Raw genomic sequence first — 21,480 nt, 5'->3', positions numbered from 1 at the left:
TGACCAATTAAGATTAGAAGAAGGCGTTTTCTTTGAGCAGTTTGCTTTTCCCAACTGCCCTGGGTCCCACTGTCTTCTCATTCATCACGGGTCAACAGAAGATGCATTCCTTTCCAATGTTTCCTAAGTGCCGGCTCAGCTGGAGGACTCATATTCTCCAATGTTTTTCCAATATAAGTGTTTTACATTTTAAAAGGCATATTGTGATTGGATTGTTAAAAATGGGATGAGAAAAATGGGATGATGAAAAAAAAGAATGACCTTTGCCTTGATGTTCATGTGTGTAAACATTGGCAATGAGCTATTGCTGTGCAAACTATTATGTACGAGTATTTCTCATTTTATGCCAGTTCATTATATAAAAATACATTTAGCCAAAGGATAGAGACTTACTTGACTCTCAAAGAGGAGCCAGCTGACTTAAATAGCCTACCTTTAATAAAATAGTCTAAATGTGTGTGGTGAAGGCAGGTGTTAAAAGTTTCATATTTTTTGTAGTCTAAGGCCTTATTTTTCATGCCTGTGGTTACATTAATAAGCTTCTCAAATGATCTCTAATGTTGCATTACAAAGGGGAGAATTAAGTGGAGAAATATGGATTCCAGTGATTTCCTAGGAGCCTTGGTTGTCCAGTCTGTGTGATGCTCCTTGCTGGATGAGAATGTGCCTCACAGACCACAGATGTGAATGGGAGCGCCTCACCTCACCCAGGAGTCCCATAAAGATGCCTCAAGTGTGGGGGTGTTCTGTGTGTACATATCAGGACCAAGCCCATCGTTCACACATTTCCCCAAAGCACATGTGAGTGCTGAAACCTTTCTCTGTGTTCCTGCCCCTGTGTGGTAGGTTTTCCTTGTTATCACAGACAAGCTGTCGTCTTTGGCTTTACAGGAGAAGGGGAATGCAGCCTGTCTCTGAATTGGGGTTTTAATGCCAAGTCTTTTTGGCCAATTTTCTGCTTCTTCCCTTTAGTGAGGGGCTGCTTTCTGTGTGTCCAGGTTCTCCCAGTTCCCACACTGGGTAGACCTGGAGGAAGAGTCCCAAGGAATTCTCCTCACAAGAGGCATTCTGGCTCCTTGGCTGGGAAATTGCTTTTTCTGAGAGACTGCCTTGCTGCTCCCTGACTTCTTGAAAGCTGTGTTTTGCTTAAACTAGGGCACATGGCTTTGAAGTGGCTCCTACCCCTCTGGCTCCTTCCCTTGTGTCCGGAAGTAGCCTGAGCATGAGACAAGAGATGAGCCCTGCCAGTGAAAGGTAGGAGGAAATGCAGCTGAAGATGGCATTCAGCATGCCACCCTCTCTGTCAAGGCACCTCTGCTCAGTCCAGCTCTCCCTGTTTTCCTCCTTCCTCACCTTGCTCACAGTAATTCTTACATGTATTACATGGTTTTACATCCATTCCTCTGAAGCTGTTAGTGAAAGCCAAGCGTGCCCTTAATCTCTGAGCCCTAAAAGCTGAGTGCCTAGCGAGGCCACACTGCACAATGCTAAGTAAACAGTGCCCCTGCGGTTGGATAGTGTGGCCCAGAACAACCATGTGCAGCTGCCCTGATGATACCCAGAGAGTCCTCTCTGTAAATAGGTGACTTCCTGCTCTGTGAAAGAATCCACCTGAATGCCATGTTCCAGCCTTCTCTGCCTGATGCCTATCCATGGCTACCCCATGGTAGCAGTTTTCTCAAGCTCCATTAAAGATTTTAGTTATAAAAGGAGAAAACAAGTAATTTGCAGCAGAGTAACTTCCCATCTAGGATGCTTTTTCCTCCTTTTTCCAAGAGGAGGTAAGGCTGGCTCACAAGCCAGTGTACTTGAGGCAACAGGAAGAGCATGTGGAAAGGTTCTGAGGCAGGAGCAGTGTTGCAGTGATTTAAGAAACACTGGCTTCAAGGGTGGCTGGAGGTGGAGCGTGGTAAGAAATCTGGTCAAGGGTTGGATGGGTCAGCTCATGTAGGGTCTTGTGAACTGTTAGAAGGGCCTTACTTTTTACTCTGAATAAGATATGAACATTAGAAATTGTTAGAGAGGTGGCAGCCAGACTGCCATGCTGAGAAAATACTATAGGAGAGCAAGGGTGAAGACAGATAGATGTATTAGTGATCTGTTTCAGAAATCCAGGAAGACGTGCAAGTTCAGCATGGTCTTAATGGAGGCTCTGAGATGTAACGATTACGGACCACTTTGAAGGTACCACCAATATTTGTTGACAGGTGGTATCAGGGGGATGAAAAGAGCTGAGAATGAGTTGCAGGCCTTCTGACCTAAGCAACTCTCTTTACCGAGCAGCAGGTTTCAGGAAGAGGCTTGGAGTAGGGAGGGAAAGTGGGAAGGTTCTCTTTGGTGTCTAGCTTTTTGTACTTAACTGAGTGTGCCATGCCTCTTTAGTTAGCCAAGCTGTCTTGCAGCTGATGGTCCCTAACATTACCATTGGTGATGCTCAGTTTGTAACTGGAGACTTCACTGTCAAGAAGCTGGCTGATGGTGAGGTGCATTTACTGTTTTGTAGGTTTTTCTTTCTAGGGAATTGAAAACTCTCTGAGCTGCTCAGTGAGCTATTGTTGTCACACTACGGACTGAACCCACCACTGAGCTACACGCCCAGTCTTCATTGATCTTGAATGTTTCATTTTTTTTCTCCATTCTGCATCTTTGGCTGTTAGGAGGGAAGGGATCGGAGCTCTGTGCCCATTGTTTCTACATCTAGAAAAAACAGGTTGCTGGAATGCACTTCCTAGTTTCAAACATGTTTTTTAATTCCCCTTGTCTCTGCTCTGTAGGACACTGGTGGGCCTGCAAGGATGCCTCATGTACCTCACTTGGTACTCTTAACAGTCTTCTGAGATACTGCTGCTCAAAACATTTACCTTGTGTCAGGAGTATCTCGGTACTTGAAAGATATATAAGATCCCAGACCTGCTCCACACTTACTGAATCTGCACCTTTGCTTTTGCATGATTCTTAATTCAAGTTCAAGAAGCATGGTCAAAATCATTGGCATATATAGGGAAAGTGAAATGCAGAGACAAGCTAGCCCATGGCCATGCTCTTCACTTACAGAAAGAGTTGGGCTTAAGTCAAAGTAGCATGTTAATCAGTCATGTCACATTTACAGTTGTCCTTCAGTATCTGAAGGACATTGGTTCAAGGCTCCCATGATCCTAGAATCTGAGTATGTTCAGCCTTTCATACAAAATGATTTAATGTTTGTGTGTGACCTATGCACATCCTCCCATGAACTCTGAATAATCTGTTCATTTTGATACCTAAGAATGTACATGGCATGTCAGTTGTTACTGTATTATTTACAGACTAATGGAAAGAAAAAAGTCTGTCTGTGGTCAATGCAGATATATCCCTCTCCCAAACATTTTTGATCTACAGTTGTTTAAATCAATGGATGTGGAGACCTTTGACACAGGGAGCTGACTGAATGCAGAACTCAGAAGTCATTGTCAGTGGAGAGTACTTAAATATCCACAACAGCCATCCTTAGACCTGCTTTCTCTATTCTGAATGTGTATGGTTCATTAAATCCCCCAAGTGTAGGTTAAATTGTGTGTAGTTAGAGTCACCTTATTATTTTGGTTATGAATTCTTTATCCAATATTAGTTTTCTGTTCATGGTCCACTGTCCTGTTCTGGAGGGTTTTCTGCATATTTTCATTGTCTGTAACAAAGAAAGGCCTAGAAAATGTTTATTTGCCAGCTTAGGTGTGAAGCATAGCTTCAATGTCATATTATCAGTGACCCTTCCTTCCAGATAAATACTACTATATTATGGAAAGCCTCTCCTCCATGGTTTTCTACTTTGGCTAAGTATTAGAAATCCTTAAAGGGATCTAACAGAAAGAAAAATAACAACCAAAACCTAACAATGATTTGGCTGTATCCTAGACCAGTTAAACCAAAGTCTTAGGTGTGGTGGTACCTGGGATCAGTATAGTATATTCCTTACATTTCTTGGTTGATTCTGACTTACAGTCAGGTACAGGACAACTCTTATGACCATAGGTGAAGGTAAACTCCACCTAACTCTTCTCTGCTCATGTTTCCTTACTGAATAGTATGAAAAAATGGTTTAAAGACCCAGGAGAATTTGACTGTTGCCTTTGTATAGCTAGTACCCATATCAGCTGATCCATAACTTGCTTTTGACAATATTTTGCCAAGTGTTTATCTTGAAGACTTTTAATAAGTGTCACAAGACTTTATCATACCCATCTACTTTTAAGGAAAAATACATTAAAAACTGAATGTGGTGACATATATCATGTATCTGCAATCCCAGCACTTGGTGGCTAGAGACATGAGATCAAGAGTTCAAAGTCAGCCTCAGCTACATAGTCAGTTTGAGGCCAGCCTGGGCTACATGAGACCCTCTCTTGGGATCAGAGAAACAGAATGTAGGACTTTCACTGATAAAACCTTGTATTGAATAGTGAAATCTCTTATCAGGAGGTATGTGTGGAAAATAATAATTAAATATAGTTTTAAGGGAAAATCTTGGTAACCATTGTGATTAAATATTACCCTTAAGTCAAACTTTCCAAAATATTAAAAAGAATCATTCTTAAAATACTGGCTTTTTAGGGATAGTTATTGGCGTGATTATGCACAGTGGGATTAATTTTTAAAAGTTAACATTAATTGTAATGGGGAAATAGCCTTCCAAGGAATGAGTGGCATCGAGTGTACAGTATGTGAAGGTCTAATTTGCATTTACTTCAGTGACATTTTAGGGTTTCTTCATAAATATTTTATTTAAACAAGTGTGATTTCATCTCTGTGGGATTCCTCTACATGGGCCAGTGAGTGGTTTAGTCACGAGGTAATTTTCAAGAGAGAAAAACAACAGCAAAGCCTGGTGCAGGCACCACAGGCAGGCCCCTGGCCAGGTGCCTCCTTCTGAATAAACAATCAAAGGAACAGACTTTTTGATGTGGGCCAGAAGAAAAATGAAGCTGAACGTGGAAAGAACTCCCCCTAAAATTCCCTTCTCTCTCTCTCTCTCTCTCTCTCTCTCTCTCTCTCTCTCTCTCTCTCTCTCTCTCTGGCACTGGTGATATCACTGGAAGGCATGCTGGCACTTCTGTGTGGGCAGGTGTGGTTCCCATGTGGTTGGCTTAGAAGAAATAGACACTCATTTCTTCATCAGGTGACCAAGTTCAGAAATCTGGGTATATTAAAGGGGAATAAGTCAGGAGAGCAATAACATTGTGAGAGGGTAAGTGTGGAGTGTGTATTTCTGTATTCTAAATAAGGTCACAACTTGAATTGTACAAAAGTGTTTCCCTATGGCCTGGGAGCTCTCACTGTGTATCACGATTTTTCTCTTATTTATTTCATTTACTTGTTTATTTGTTTGTTTTGAGGGGGATGGTGGTCTCATTTAGGCAAGCTGGTCTTAAACTCAGTGTGTAGCTGAGGCTGACTTTGAACTTCTGATCCTCCTGTTCCACCTCCTTGGTGATAGGATTACAAGCAAACACCACTGTGCCTGTTTCTACATTTGTTTCCATGTATTTCATTTGTTGACTCTAGGAATACAGCTTTAAACCAAAGCAAACTCAGAGGACCAGACTTTGAAGATATGTTTGAAACCCTCATGGTACCCAGTGCATAGATTTTATCACATGAATTTGTTGTGCATGGTATTGGAGGTGGAATCAGGACCTGTGCCTTGCAGACAAACTACCGGCAAACTGAGCTGTAGCTCTAGACAAAGGAATGTTTGTTTGTTTATTTATTTGTTTATTTATTTAACATGTATATATTCCAAGGCTGTTGTGGGTGTCTTAAATGGTGTTTTTCCTGCATGTATATCTGTGTGAGGGTGCCAGATTCCCTGGAGCTGGAGCTACAGAGAGTTGGGAATTGAACCCTGGTTAGGTCCTCTGGAAAAACAGCCTTTATTCTAACTGCTGAGTCATCTCTTCAATCCCTCTCCCCGTTTTTGAGACTGGGTCTCATGTGTAGTTCTGACCAGGTAGCTAAAGGCTGGCCTCAAACCCAGGTTGATCCTTGTGCCTTAGCTTCCAAAGTGCTGATATTGAAGTATGTGTTACTGTGCTTGGCTTGCATAAAGAGTTGTGTCAACAACCAGTAGGACTGTACCAAAGGAACAACTTTTAAGAAAACATTTGTTTATTCTCTCTCTCTCTCTCTCTCTCTCTCTCTCTCTCTCTCTCTCTCTCTCTCTCTATCTCTCTCTCTCTCTCTGTGTGTGTGTGTGTGTGTTTACATGAGTTTATGTGCAGCACATGCATGCAAGAACACCTGGATGCTAGAAGAGAGTGTTGGATGCCCTGGAACTGGGGTTACAGGCAGATGTGAGTCATCATGTAGGTGCTGGGTCTCTTGCGAGAGCAGTAAGCATTAAATGCTTTAAGCATTAGATGAAGCAAACAAAAAGACAATACCCAAGGAAAACTGTATGGTAAAATGGACTAGGCAAGAGCTTTAGAGTCAGAATCTAATCCGGCACTTGTTAGTTTAGTAACCTTGAACAAAAGATTTCACTCTCTAGTATTCATTGATAAAATGGGAGTGGCCTGTTAAGATAGCTCCATGCTCAGAATTAATGCTCAGGGCATGGTTTCCCTGCCTGTTTTCCTTTCAGTGGTGGTCCGTGGTCACACATGGGTTTTTTCTATTTGAAATCTCTTGCAGGCAAATCTCTTCTGTTCTCTTTTGTAGGGCATAGCATTTTCTCACTTTTTTTGTAGCTCCACAATCACACATGCTTTTTTTTTTCTTTTTGAAATCTCTTGCAGTGAGTATATCTATTCTACTCTTTTGTAGGAATAGCATTTTCTCACTTTTTTTTTTTTTTTTTTTTTTAGCTGTAGGCCTCTGAGAAAGTTACTGCATCTCAGTATCCTTGTTTTCTCATTGATAAAATGGATTGCTAATATCTGGGTTCCCAGGATCCAGGTAAAGTACTGGATGCCAGTTCAATTTAAAGTTGAGGTAAATAACATGTAATATTGCATGGGACATACTTGGACAAAGTAGTTAGCTGTTGTTTTTCTGAAATTCAATTTGAACTGGGCATCCTACATTTTCATTTGATTAGGTTGGCAAGCAAACTCAGTATATCATAATTCATATCAAATACTTATAAATGCTGAGTAAATGGGAGCCATTATTTCTATGATTATTGTCCAGTTATAATTATTATTGTTTTTGTAATTGCTATATACATTCTGAATGAATATAACTTTTTTGAGAGCATTTTAACTTGTAATTTTTCTGTCTCTCTTTCTTACTTCCTGTCTTCATTTCTATCTTTTGTTGTTACTGTTGTTATTCTTTGTCTTTTGAGACAGGCTCTCACTCTGTAGCACAGGCTAGCCTTAAACTCACTCTTTAACTCATGGCAATCTTCCTGCCTCCCCTCCGGAATGCTGGAATTATGAATATGTTTCATCATGCTCAGTGGTGCTTCTGTGTTTTTTTCCAGTATGATAAGAACTTCTGTCTATACTCACCTGCTTTCTTTTGAGGAGTTTTTGAAATAATAATGAGCTTAAATTGGTTTCTAGAAAAAAAATTTAAAAAAAAAATTGGTTTCTAGTGGACCTGTGTCATTTAGTCCTGTTACATATCAGCAGTAAAGTCACTCTAAATGGGAGACACAACATGAGTAGAAGGCTGCTGATACAATAGGTGTGAAGTGACTACCTGGTGATTTTAATTTTTAGTTTGACATTGGTAGAACTGAGTATTTTGACTATGTTAGGCCTGATTAAGCAGTTCCTCACAGATAAGTTTTCTGTTTATTCTTAACAATGTGCACTTATGTGTTGTTGGGTTTTGTTTGTTTTGTTTTAGAATCTTAATGCTTTTCTTACAATTTGCATTTATTAAAATGTAAAAGTTCTATGAAATTAGCTCACAGAAGGAGCACTGTATAGTGACTTAATTAACTCAGATTGTCTGACTATAGTCAATCCATTGTACTGTGCATCCTGTTTTTATCTTTGTGTGCATGTGTGTGCACATGCATGTATGATCCATATGTGTGCACATTTATGTGTGAGTGCAGGCACATGTGTTAACATCAGAGGATAACCTTGGTGTCTATTCTTGTCTTCTACCTTGCTTGAGACAGGGTCTCTTTTTGTTTACTACTTTACATTTTTCAGACACGTACTACCACATATGGCTTTACACAGACTCTGGAGAGTCAAACTCAGGTCCTCATGCTTACATGGCAAGTACTTTATCCACTGAGCGATCTCCTCAGCCCCCTTTTAACTTCTTTTGGGACAGGGTATTATGTAGGCCAAGCTGGCCTTGAGCTTACTATATTACTGAGAATGACCTCACGCTCCCTGTCTTCTTGCTACCATTGCAAAACTCTTCCAGTGCTATGTAATGCTTTTACTTATATGAAGATGAAAGAATGATAGAATTCATCTGTGACTTCAGCCCATTTCACTCTATGTCATGTGACCTTTATGTTAGCCACACTGATATGATCCCTCTTTCCTAATGAAAATTAAGTTCAGAAACACTCATGGAGTGCCTCGTAAGTGCCATGTACCAGGTTAGGCACAAGTAATTGCAAGACACATTAGACAAGCTTACTGCCCCTATGGAACTGAGATAAAATAATAACTGCAATTAATAAAATAAAGGCAGTAAGGGAGCCATGCACTGAATACAGTACAGGAAAAGAAAAGTAATAAGCTGGTGTGAGTGGGTCTTTAAAGACTTCCTAGAGAAGTCTATTTGTGGGTGGAGTGGTCATTCTAGGAAATTTCCAAGCCCATAAAACAGGAGGGAATGCATCCTCTGTAATAATAAATGCAGTGCATGGTGGGAAGGCTGACAGATGAGACAATATTGTAGCTAGTACTGACCCAGCATGGAAGTACTTGTGGGCCATTGTCAGAGTCCAGGGAGGCCAGAATTCCTTGTTGGCCTGTCAGAATCCAGGGAGGCCAGGGCTAGGTGGACTTGGGCACTGACTGGAAACCTGAAAATACTTTGACCTGTTGTAAGCCCAAAGCATTTATTCACAACAGAATGAGGCAGGAAGTTTTCAGGCGGGGGGAATTCTATAGTGTAGCTTTTCAAGTCTTCTGTGTCTTCTTGGGAGATGTGTTCTGGTTGGCAGTTTCTTGTTGTCCAAGGTAAGGTCCTGACAGATAGGAAATCTTCTGTTAAATGATTCCAATTTTAGATTCCCGATCATATCCCTCTGAAACGCAAGTATAATTACCTCATGTAGTTGTAAAAACTGCCTTTAGCAAGCTTAGACATCTGGTTCCAACATCTGGATTCCAGATATAATTTCTAGCAGTGCCAACAGTGACATCTTGCTACCTTGTCTGGTTATTCAACAATGAAAAGGCTGCATGTTCAGTTGCACTACAGTCACCTGGACCACAGACAAGCACAGTCTGTTTTCTCTGTCAACAGAGTCAACCGAGGAGGGAGTAAGTATGGGAGGCCTGCCCAGGGCCCACAAAACCATGCTGTGAAGATGGTTATTTTCCCCGCTATATGGGAACTACCAAGTAATAGGTACATTTTTAAAAAATAATTGAATCCAATACCTACAACCCTCCCCCAACACACTTTGCCTTTGACACTTAAAGGATATGCCTGACTTCAGAAGACATTTCAGTTTGCATCATCATAGCAGTCAGAACCACTGAAGGGCTTTCATCTAAAGGCTGACATGAGAAGATTTACTTCTCTTTTTGTTGTTTTGGGGTTTTCTTTGAGATAGGGCCTTGCAGTGTTGCCCTTTCAAGCCTGGAACTGTATATCCCATCTTGGCTTTAAACTTATTTCTATCTTCTTGCTTCGTTGACCTGAATGCAGGTATCACAGGTATGTGCTACCATGCCCAGTCAGATTCACCACTTAACTAGATCATTCTGGAATCAGGATGAAGGTTGAGTATACAGGTTATTAAGGGTGTTGTTCATATCTGCATCATGTTTATTGAGCATCTGCTGTGTGCCAGACTCTGTTGTAAGTGCAGTCACATGTCAGTGATGGGGAAATACTTTGAGAAGTGCAGTATTAAGCGGTTTCATTGTTTTGTAAACCCAGAATAGAGTCATACAAGTCTGATGGTATAGATCAGTCTCTTACACAGCACCTATGATGCAGTCAAGAGAAAAGAGTTTTTCTCTTCATTGTAGTAATATGATTCTATCATATATTTAGTCTGTTATTGACCAAAATGTTATGTACCTTATGACCACATACAATAGATAGATGTTTAGAGTGTTGTGCTGTGGATATCGTTCTGTATGCTGTGAATGTGTTGTTCTGATTGGTTAATAAATAAAATGCTGATTGGCCAGTAGCCAGGCAGGAAGTATAGGCGGGACAAGCAGAGAAGAGAATTCTGGGAACAGGAAGGCTGAGTCAGGAGTCGCCAGCCAGACACAAAGGAAACAAGATGTGAAGGCAGAACTGAGAAAAGGTACCAAGGCATGTGGCTAAACATAAATAAGAATTATGGGTTAATTTAATTGTAAGAGCTAGTCAATAGTTAGCATGAGCTAATGGCCAAGCACTTTTAAATAATATTAGCCTGTGTGTGTTTATTTGGGTGTGAGCAGCTGCAGGACCGGCGAGTGAGAGAGATTTGTCTTGACCATGGGCCAGGTGGGACATAGGAAAACTTCAGCAACAGTGCTGTACATAGATGCATGCAGTAGTATATACAGTAATAGTGTGCAAACAAAACAAATAGCTTTCCCTCATGGGACATGCATGATGAGGGGAAGTATTGTATATAAATTAATTACAGGATATGCTAGTTATTACTATGTACTAAGGAAAAATAAAAAATGGAAAGAGTGAAGGTTGTTTATGAGTCAGGGTCAGAAGGAGATGTGAGGATAAGACATATGCATCAAGGGGAAGAGCATTCAGGCAGGGGAATGACAGGTACAAAGGTTCTGATGCAGGAGCATGTCTGGCATGTCCAGGTGTCATCCAGAGGTCAGTGGGGTAATAGTGACATAGGCAAGGAGAAGCACAGCAGTGAGTGAGGGCAGAAAGGTGATGACAGGCAGATTGCAGAGTCTAGGGACCATTAGGGCTAAGTATGTAGCTCAGCTGATAGAAAACTCATCAAGCTCTGGGGATTCCTGGCATTTCATAAACTAGATAAAGTAGTGCACACCTATGATCCCAGCACTGAGGTAGTAGAAGCAGAAGGATCTGAAGTTCAAGGTCATTCTCAGCTATATAGTAAATTCAAGGCCAGCATGAGACCTTTTCTGGGGAAAAAAAAAGGAAATTGGAGAAATAGCTACTGGTGAGAGACCTGAGAGATGTTTGTATATGTTTTAGGCTGGGAGTGCTAACAGCTCTTAGGTGATAGGAATAATCTAGTATAGTAAGTAATAGTTCTTGATGCCAGACAAAGAATGGAGGACTTCTGGATTGATATCCTTATGTTGCCAGATGGATCCACTTCCCAGAAGTTTAGGGAATAGGTCTAGACAGCAAAAACATATTTAGGTACTCAAGGCACATGGGGAAAATTTAAAGCCAAGTGATTAGATGGGTGTACTGTATTAATCTGTTCATCCTTTCATAACAAAATTACTCTAGATGGGGGAGGAAGACTGCTACATACCAAACATATGTTTTGTAGTTTTAGAAGCTGGGAAATCCAACTTCTAGGCCTTAGGAGTCAGTATCACCTGAGGTCCTGTTCCTCATAGGTAGTTCCTTTCTGTGTACTCACATGGTAGAGGGGCCATATGTTCTCTCAGGCCTGCCTTGATTGATGGATTGTTGATTGATTGAGACAGAGTCTTATGTGGCTTGGGCTAGGCTCACCCTTGCTGTTTAGCCAAGGATGACTTTGACTCTCAATCCCCCTGCCTCTACTTCCTGAGTGCAGAAATTATAGGCATGTGTCACCGTGCCCAATTTGTCATGGGCTTCTTCAAAAGTGGCTCTAATCCTATCTCTGTGTGCTCTGCCTTTATTTTTATATTGGGCAGTAGTGGGAATTACCCCATGGCCTTGTGCATACTAGGCAAACACTCCTCCACTGAACTACACCCCTAGCCTTCCATCCTTATTTTCTAATCATCTAAAAGTCTTCACTTCTTATTTTCTTATTTATTTATTTACTTACTTACTTATTTACTTATTTATTTAATTTCTGAGACAGGGTTTGTCTTTGTAAAAACCCTGGCTGTCCTGGAACTCACTTTGTAGAACAAGCTGGCCTTGAACTCACAGAGATCCACCTGCCTCTGCCTCCCGAGTGCTGAGATTAAAGGCATGTGCCAGCACCACTGGCAAGTCCTCACTTCTTAATGTTGTCACTTGGTGACTAGGTTTCAACATGCAAATCTGAGGGCAGGACATGAATGGACATTGAGACCACAGCACTGACCAAAGGGTAAACGAAGCTAGACCTCACACAACTAGCCAGAGATGAGGAACTACCAACAAGGAGACTGGGAAGGACCAGCCAGTGGGAGAGGAAGCAAGAAATAGGAGTGTGTGGCTAAACATGAAGGAAGATTCCAGGAGGCATAGGAGTGATTTTCTGCATGAAATATAGCTAGGAGGCCAAGCGAGGTAGCGACCAGGCTGACCATCAAACTGGGCGATGTGGAGGCTCATTCAAGGTAACCTTGAATTAAATGATTTTGAAGGAAAAGAAAGCTGGGGAATGTCTAAATAGTGTCTTGAAAAGAAAAAAAAAACTAAAGAAAAAACAAATTTTGTAACAGGAAAGAAGCAGAGATTGAAAAGATGACTTTTAACAGAAAGAGAACTATTACTGTAATTAACGAGGCAGTTCCACGTCATTTATCTGGTAATCAAGAGAGGTTTATTTCTGGAATAACTTACAGCCAATAGGGGTTGGTTACAGGATCTGGGAGAGATGAGGTACCATCCAGCGGAGAACTCTGGCTTGGTGTCCCATCCAGCTTCCAGGACCTCGAGGTATCCAGAAGGGCCAAACATGTAGGTACCTAGAGTCTTAAGGGACTTACTCTCAGCCATGCCCCAGGGGCAGGTCAGCCCCAGGGGCAGGTCATAGGCAAGTGTGGCAGTTATCTGCTATCACTCTAGGGGCAGTGTTTCTAGGTCAAAGCTGGAACAGCTACCCACTACAGAGAACCATTTATATGCTGGAGAGAAGAAAAACAGACAGGAGTGGCGTACTGGGTAGGAGGTATGCTTCTCAGCAGTTTACCCTTTGTCAGGGAGTCAAGGCAGAATCCATGGGCAAAGAGGGTAGATGTGGGGAAGGGATTCCATAGTCATCTGTCTTGTGATTATTCTTCCCTGAGAAGGGAAGCAAAGCTTCTGAGAGGGATTGACTTCAGAAGTGGTGGAGGTTTGAAAACAGGAGTGTGATAATAATTATCTAGGAGAATGGGAGAGTGAATGGATGTGGTGACTGCTGGCCAATACCTGAGGTTTGTGATCATGGGTTTCATAAATTGTATCTGCATGGGTATGTGTTACTCTCCTACCACATTCAACTATGTTTGTATACAAGTAAAAGATTTGTGTACATTTTCTTACATTTTTATTTTGTGTGACTGTGTGTGTGAACATTACATGTATGCCATAATGTTCATGTGGGGTCAGAGCACAACTTTTGGGAGTTAGTCCTCACCCACTACCATATGGGTTCTGGGGATCAAACTTAGGTCATCAGGTTTGGCAGCAGGCTTCCTTACCCTAAGCCATCTGCCACCCTGATACTTGTGTTTAAGCAGGAATTATGAGTATGCATAAAAATGAAACAGGAGCAAAAATGTTGAGAGTGCATAGCATGCAGTGATAAGAGTGACGGAAATTTCATTATAGTAAGGAGAGAAAAGTGCACATGTAAGAGGATGAAGGATGGGCTGGGAATGTAGCTCAATTGCTAGAGTCCCTGCCTAGCATGCATGAAGCCTTGGGTTTGATCTTCAGCACTGTATAAGACCAAGCATAGGGCACAAAGTCCATAATCTTAGTATCCTGGAGGTAGAGACATGAGGATTGATTTGAAGTTATCCCCTATAGGAGATGCTACTTAAAAAAATAAAAGACGGGAATTAAGGATGAGGAAGAGTAAACAGGCATAGGCTCTGTCAGGGGATGACTATTGGGAATGCTTTGAAGAGGGGGAGAGGTGTCATTATAATTTTGGGGGTGATGGAAATGCTGTCCTGTTGGTGAGACTAGAATCCAGGGCATTTTTACCACATAAGGTTCTGAAATAGGGTGGAGGGCAAGACATTGAAAGAGAAAAGCTCCAAGTACTGAGTCTAAGGTTTTGGAAGTGTTATGACTATACAGATAAAGAATTAACCAGGAGTTGTGATGAAAGTGGGTTTAGGGAGTGTGACAGAAAGCCAGCAAGTGAACTGGGCCAGGAATGGGGGAGGCAGCCTAAAAAACAGTAAACCACTGGGAAAAGGATGCGCAGTTGGGGAGCAGTGGTGTGGCCAGTCATACAGTGGGAGAGCTAAAGCTGGGGGATTTTAGAGAAAACACAAGCAAGTTAGTTTTTATCAGGTGGAAGTGTTGAAGGGTCCTTTTAAGGCCGTAGACAGATACCTTAGAAAATATTTAAGAGGCAAAATAGCCAGTGCACTGATATAAAATAGAGGACTCCTGACTTCTGAGTGTCTGGTGGCTATACCTGGGAAGGTGGTCACATGATGTATAGGGCTTACTACTGGAAGTCAGGAATATTGTGCAGCAAAGAAAAATGAAGTTAATTTTAAATCTATCAAGTTTAAGGATGCAGATGACTCCTGCTGCAGGTGCCCAGGGCTATGGGGAGAAGTTGGAATAGCATCGAAGCCTAAAGTCCTTTGCCATACAGAGGTTCTATGGAGTGGTTCTCTGTTTGGATTGGACATGAGAATCATCCCAGGGAATCTTCAAAGATACAAGCTCCCTGCCCTCGTTAACTGAGTGGGAATCATCAGGATGACACCTAAATTATCTGTGCTCCTGAGCCTGATGAACTGTCAGGGCTGCAAATGCCATGCATTAATGGCCTTCATGAGTTGAAATGACTTTTGCAGCCCAATTATAAAAGAAAAATATGCTCAAATTACCTGTGTAAAACTTTTATAAAATATCAGGCAAGGAAATACAGACATCCCAATGCATTTACTACATAAAATTGGTAATTTTTTAAACCACTCTGGGAATTAACCTTATATTATGAAGTACAGTCCCATTGGCAACATGAATGATAAATTTTGAAGAAAATTTAGCTTTAGGATGTAGCTCTAATATCCCAGCAATAAGGAAAAACTTGGTCTTCTTTATTACTAAGCATGTAACATGATTAACATCTCATAACTTAGGATAACTATATAGCAGATGAGGTTGAAAGAAATCTGGGCCATGAGGTTAGAGGAGAGCATGGTTACTTGAGTCTTGTCAGCTATAAATCATCTTGGAATACCTTTTCCCCATGCAAAAAATATTCCTAGAACAGAGAACGTATTTGACTGGACCGAGAAATACATGTGAAAACCACTTTTAATATTTTATTCAGGAAATAAAGTGATTCGGAGAATCCCAGGCTAAACATATTTTCAGTTTTATTTTTTCAAATACTACATATGTCAAATGCCAGCATAGTTGAACTCACTCTGAAGGCTCCCCAGAATATTTCCCAGGAAATGAGGAAAACAGGCTTCCAGCCTTTCTTCGGTCTCTTCCTCCTGAACCACGCCTTCAGATCTCATGTTACTGTAATATACAGGATTTAGTGGTCATTTTTATTCTAGGGCTTTAAGTCTTTTTTCATGTGTATTGCTATAATTGTGAGGTAGCTAAAATTTATCACACTGTGTAATCTGTTTCAGAGAGAGTCTACAAAGAGAACCAGAAACTCTCCCAAAGTGTTTCTTTCCATATGTTCTTAGTGAAAAATACCCATTGATTCTAACTGGCACCAATTCTAACCGGCACTACTTTGAGGCCATTTGTATGTGGATTATTGGAGCCTTCTCTGGTGGGGAATCCAATCCCCACAGATTCAATTTGAGAGGATCCACTCTGCAAACTGATGAAAATTAAAGCCATATCTCTTCCATTATATTGGTTTTTAAAATATATTTTAATTTTTACAGTTTTGTGCTTCAGTAACCCATTCATAGCTGCCTGCCCAGTGCTTCAGTCTATGGGAGCTGGGAAGTTAAATTGCAGACACCATTGTGCATAGATGGTGATGTCTTAGGGCATAGATGGTGAACTGTCAGCAGATTGGATCCAAAGAGGCTCCAGGAAAGGAGTGACAAGCCAAGCGGTGGCCTTCATAATGCCATTGGAAGCATGGGGAGTTGTCAAAGAGAATTAGTATCTGACTTTTTCACTGTTCAGAAAACAGTTTCATTAAATATATTAAATTATTAAGTGAAAAATATTTATCCATGGATTTCCTGTTGTCTTTATCTGTTCTTTTGACAAAGCTTCATGATAACTGAATTATCATTCCTATAACAAACTGTATACAAAGTAAGTCATAACATAAGGCATATTCATTATTCATAATATGATAAACAGTGGGGATTTAGCAACCATAAACTTTTAATTAGTGGAGCAACAATTAAATGTATAAAACTGAGTTTACTAAGACTCTATAACCTAAGAAAGTCAGAATTAGGGACCTACTGCAGTAATATGTCAGATAGACAAGTAATTAGAGGGTAGAATTGACAGTTAAAAAAATGATGTACTTTTGGAAATTTCTTCCCACCAAGGGAAAAGTAATATTCAGGAAACGTTTAGAAAATCTGATAAATACATGGTCAGATCATATAAAGGAAGCATAAACTTCAAAGGAGTATATGTACAGCTGAGCATGCTGGCACATACCTAAAATCCCAGTAGTTGGAAGGGTAAGGCAAGAGGATTATGATGAGTTCAAAGCCAGCCTGGGCTATACAGTAAAACCCTATCCTATCAAAAATATTCATTAGGGCATATTTTCCACATCATGCATTTCATCTCTTTTAAGTACACAGTTTAGTTTTTCCCATAAATCACAATTGTTTAAGTATCAGCATACATCAGTTCTAGAAAATCCCCATCACCCCAGAAAGGTTCCTATGTATGTGTTCTGCTAATTCACACCTCAGGAGGCCACTAAGCAACTTTTCATCTCTAAACTTATTTCTTCTGAATGTTATAAATGCTGGCTTATTACACAAGAGCTTGCTGTGGTAGGATTCTTTGAGCAAGCATAATTTTGAAATCCAACCATGGTTTCTGTATCATTAGTTCTTTTTATTGCTGGTAGTATTCTACTATATAGCCGTATTGTGTTTTATTTATTTATTTACCACTTTTGGGCATTTTTCCATTTTGATGGTATTGTTGATAATGGTGTTTAGGAAATTCAAGTGCAAGGTGGGTTTACTAATTAATTTATTCTTCACAAGTTTTAAAAATAATGTATGTATGTGTATATTTTTGTGCTTGTGTGTATATGTATGCAAGCATTAGGGTATGTGCCCACATGTGCAGGTCAGAGGCCAGTATTGGATATATCCATCTATTGTTCTCTGCCCTTTTTTTTGAGACAAGGTCTCTCACTGAATCTATAGCTTATGGTTCAGCTAGACTGACTAGCCAGCAAGCCCCAAGTATCCTCCTTGTCTTACTTTCTATTGCCATGACAAAATACCATGAAACAAAGGAAACCTGTAGAAAAAGGAATTTGATGGGGCCTTACAGTTTCAGAGAGTGAGTCCATGACCATCAGGGCAGAGAGCATGAAGCAGGCAGGCAGACATGGTGCTAGAGGAGCAGCTGAGAGCTTATATCTGATCCGCAAGCATGGAACTAGAGAGCCAGCTGGAAATGGTGTTGGACTTTCAAACCTCAAAGCCCAGTGACATACCTCCTCCAACAAGGCCACACCTCCTCCCCCCTCCAAACAGTTCCAACAACAGGGGACCAAGTATTCAAACATGAGTCTGAAGGCCATTCTTTTTCAAACTACTGCACCCCTTTTTCCATTTCCCTCAAGTTGTTAATAGGTGTGTGCCATTATGCCTGGCTTTCTCCATGGTATAAGGGATCTGTACTTGGTTCATCATGCTTGTGTTGACAGCAACTTGCTGAATCTTCTCCCCACTTCCCTAGGTACAAGTTTTTTTTAAAAAATTTATTTATTTTTATTTCATGCTCATTGCATATATGTCTGTGTGGGAGTGTTAGATCACTGGAGTTACAGACAGTTGTTAGCTGCCATGTGGGTGCTGGGAATTGAACCCAGGTCCTCTGGAAGAGCAGCAAGTGCTCTTAACCACTGAGCCATCTCTCCAGCCCCGAAAGTATGTATGTTTATCTTTTTTCTTTTCTTTTTTTTTTTTTGTTTTGTTTTTCAAGACAGGGTTTCTCTGTGTAGTTTTCTGCCTTTCCTGGAACTCACTTTATAGACCAGGCTGGCCTTGAACTCACAGAGATCCGCCTGCCTCTGCCTCCCGAGTGCTGGGATTAAAGGCGTGCGCCACCACTGCCCGGCATACAAGTTTTTATATAGATACATTTCTTCATTTCTCTTAGCTATGTACCTAGAAATAGGATTTCTGGGTTATATTGTAAATCTACATTTAACATCTTGATGAACTGCCAAACTGTTCCCCAAGATGACTGCAGTATTTTATTTTCAAACCAATAGTGTACAGGAATTCTCATTTCAAAAAAGGCTTATCGCCATTTGTCATTACCTGTCTTTTTTATTACCGTCATTGCAGTGGGTGTGAAAAGCTGTCTTACTCACGATAGCTAAGTTTTTGGAAAAACAAATACTGTCATCCCAGGTGGTACCAAGAAAGCAGTATTATTCCTGGTAATACCTTCTTGAAACAAAGCCAGTATCTAAGTGTGATAAGGATGCTGCTGATAGCAACAATTATAATAACAATGATATATACTAGTACTTAGCGCCATCACATTGAAGCTTTTACATAATCACTGATACAGCAGCCTTGAGGTGGGGTCTAGTGTTAAGGATGGTTGTGAACTACCATGCGGATGCTAGGAACTGAACTGGGGTCCTCTACAGAGCAACAAATGCTCTTAACTGCTGAGCCATCTCTCCAGGTCGTAGCCTGCACTTTTGGAAAAGTCTTTCTGAATGTCCCACTCAGCTTCCTGTTATCATGCCATTGACAAAAGTCATGTGGCCCTACCAAGCTATAGGAAAATGGAGAAATGAAGTCTTTTGGCTTGAGAGGTGTCATTTCAGATACAAATAATGTCCGTTCTTCTAGAAAACTGCAAAAATGGATAAGGTGACAACTACCTGTTTCTGTCATATTTCAGGTATATAAAGCCTTTGCATGACCTCTGAACTAACAACTGCAAAACACAAAGTTGGCAGATTCTGACAACTATAACAATAGAAACATTTTTACAGAAGATACTGTAAACAAAATGAAAATATACCACCAAGTAGGACATGTTAATAGCAATAAATGACAGAGAATTCACATTCTTAAGTGTACAGAAATACACTTACTAGTAAGAAACATGACTATGCCCTTTGGAAAGAAAATACTGAAAATTTGATTCCTCTTTACATATATTGACACTCGATAGTCTTAATCTTATGTGTGCTTTTTTTTTTGTTTTGTTTTGGTTGTTTTGAGTGTTTTCATTTTAATTCTCTGCCCTCAAAGGCACATTCTAGGCTCATCTGTTAAATGCTTGCCTGTATTACTAAGCATACATATATGGGCTGTTTTATTTAGGGCAGGCTCAGCAGATTACTGGAATGTTCAATTAACTGCCATGGTGAGAATCGTCTGCTTTGAGATAGATAAGAAGATCAAATCAGTGGCCATTCTCAGTCCAGTGCTTTATCAGAAGTGATCAAAGTGAAACCATTAGCGGTCATTTTCCTACATATTAATCACTCAACTTCAAATCCTAGAAAAATGTTTGCACATTCTTGGTAATTATTATAGATTTGAATGATTTTAACAGAGTTCAGGACTTGGGAACATTGGGAGGGGACACTATTTCTGGCCAGATTATTTAGACAATAATAATTCTTCACAGTTTTCTGTTAACATCTTCTGATTTAACAAGCAAGTTGGAGCCAAGTGATTCTGGCTATTTGGTATCCTTGGTAACCACTGTAAGATGGTAAATTGAATCAGTTAAAATTAATTTCTTATGAAAGATCTGCCTTCATTAAACGGGTACTGACTTTGATGCTTACATGCACAAGAAGTTCATATGCATACACATGCATGTGCAATGCCATCAGATATGATGAATATCATAGATGAACTTTTCAAAGACTCATAACAAAAGCTAAGTACAAAGTGGAGAGGTAGAGGGGAGGTAGCAAAGGGCTCTGCCTCTAAGTATTTTGCTTCTGTTTGGAGCGGGAAGACTTACATAAATGCAGGAACCTGAGGCATAATAGCCACTGTGTGAGCCTTTGTTCAGTTGGAGGAGTAGCCTTCCTTTCCCACATCTGTGAGTGTTAACTGTCATGACAAAGCTGTTTTATTGTCACAAAAGTTTGGAAAAGACTAGAGAACACATTTTCCCCAAGCGTATAATAATGCAACATATATTGTAGCTCCAGACCCACCTGTAATTTCAATTAAGGAAGAATTTTCCTTTGGTCCTGATAGGCGCCTTGCTTAAAGGCCATATCTGCTATCCACCCTGTACTCCCAGAAGTTAGCATTTTGACAGTATTGCTAAATTGAGGAGGCCCGAGCTGGGCAATATAGTGTGGGTTACTGGTCTGTGCCATGTATAGCTGTGCTTCCATTCCCATCTGGATCTGTAGGTAATGAGAGCAACATACAATCCAGACATGTCCTCAGTCCCCAGCCTAGGCCCACACTCTACAGATGACCCTGGGGGAGCTGGGGAGAAGTGGGCACTCCCTTTTCATGTCCTGTTCTACAATTTTGGCTATCATTAACTTCAGGAGATTCAGCTTTCTCTCAGAGGAGCAGTCAAGTAGAAATTTATATGGGGGGGGGGCATGGGCAGGAAGAACCGAGATAAGGAAAGTCACATGTTCAAGTACAATACTGAATGTGTGGAAAATTTTAACATTGGACCTGCCTTTGTTCTTTCTGTAAATACTTCCTGGATAAGCATTTCTAATAAAGAGAACACGTGCTGGGCAGTATGTGTAACCTGGGTTCAAAGACTGCTTCACTGTGTCAGGAGAGTTACCAGACATCACAGTGTCTCAACGTTCTTTTCTACAGGATGAGAGTAGCCTCCAGGGGAAAAATGTGAGGTGTGAAGAAGATGGAGCGTTTGGGTGAGGTGCGGCAATCAGAGATCAGCTAATGTTCTTTCTGTTGTTAATCTGCTTGCTTCCAAAGGTCCACACAGCAACCCCACACAGCCTTCATTCTTTCTGTCTCTGACATCATCTTTCTTATGGTCTTTCACTTGCCTTTTGGGCTCTGCCCCATCATTTGTCTTCCTTTTCTTCCCCTTAACACCTCCTGCTTCATTCTA

At 40.7% G+C, this 21,480-nt stretch overlaps 1 protein-coding gene across 3 annotated transcripts in view; it reads left to right on the top strand.

Annotated features, from left to right (window-relative positions):
• LOC128125217 (synaptotagmin-9) overlaps nt 1-21,480 on the top strand; it is a 223,787-nt gene that overhangs the window by 1,319 nt on the left and 200,988 nt on the right. The window lies entirely within an intron of this gene.

Source organism: Peromyscus californicus, unplaced genomic scaffold, assembly GCF_007827085.1.
Source record: "Peromyscus californicus insignis strain IS unplaced genomic scaffold, ASM782708v3 Scaffold_4__1_contigs__length_199733344, whole genome shotgun sequence".
Classification (NCBI taxonomy): Eukaryota; Metazoa; Chordata; class Mammalia; order Rodentia; family Cricetidae; genus Peromyscus; species Peromyscus californicus.
Note: the sequence above shows the minus strand (reverse complement) of the source record. Positions and strands in the feature narration are given on the sequence as shown.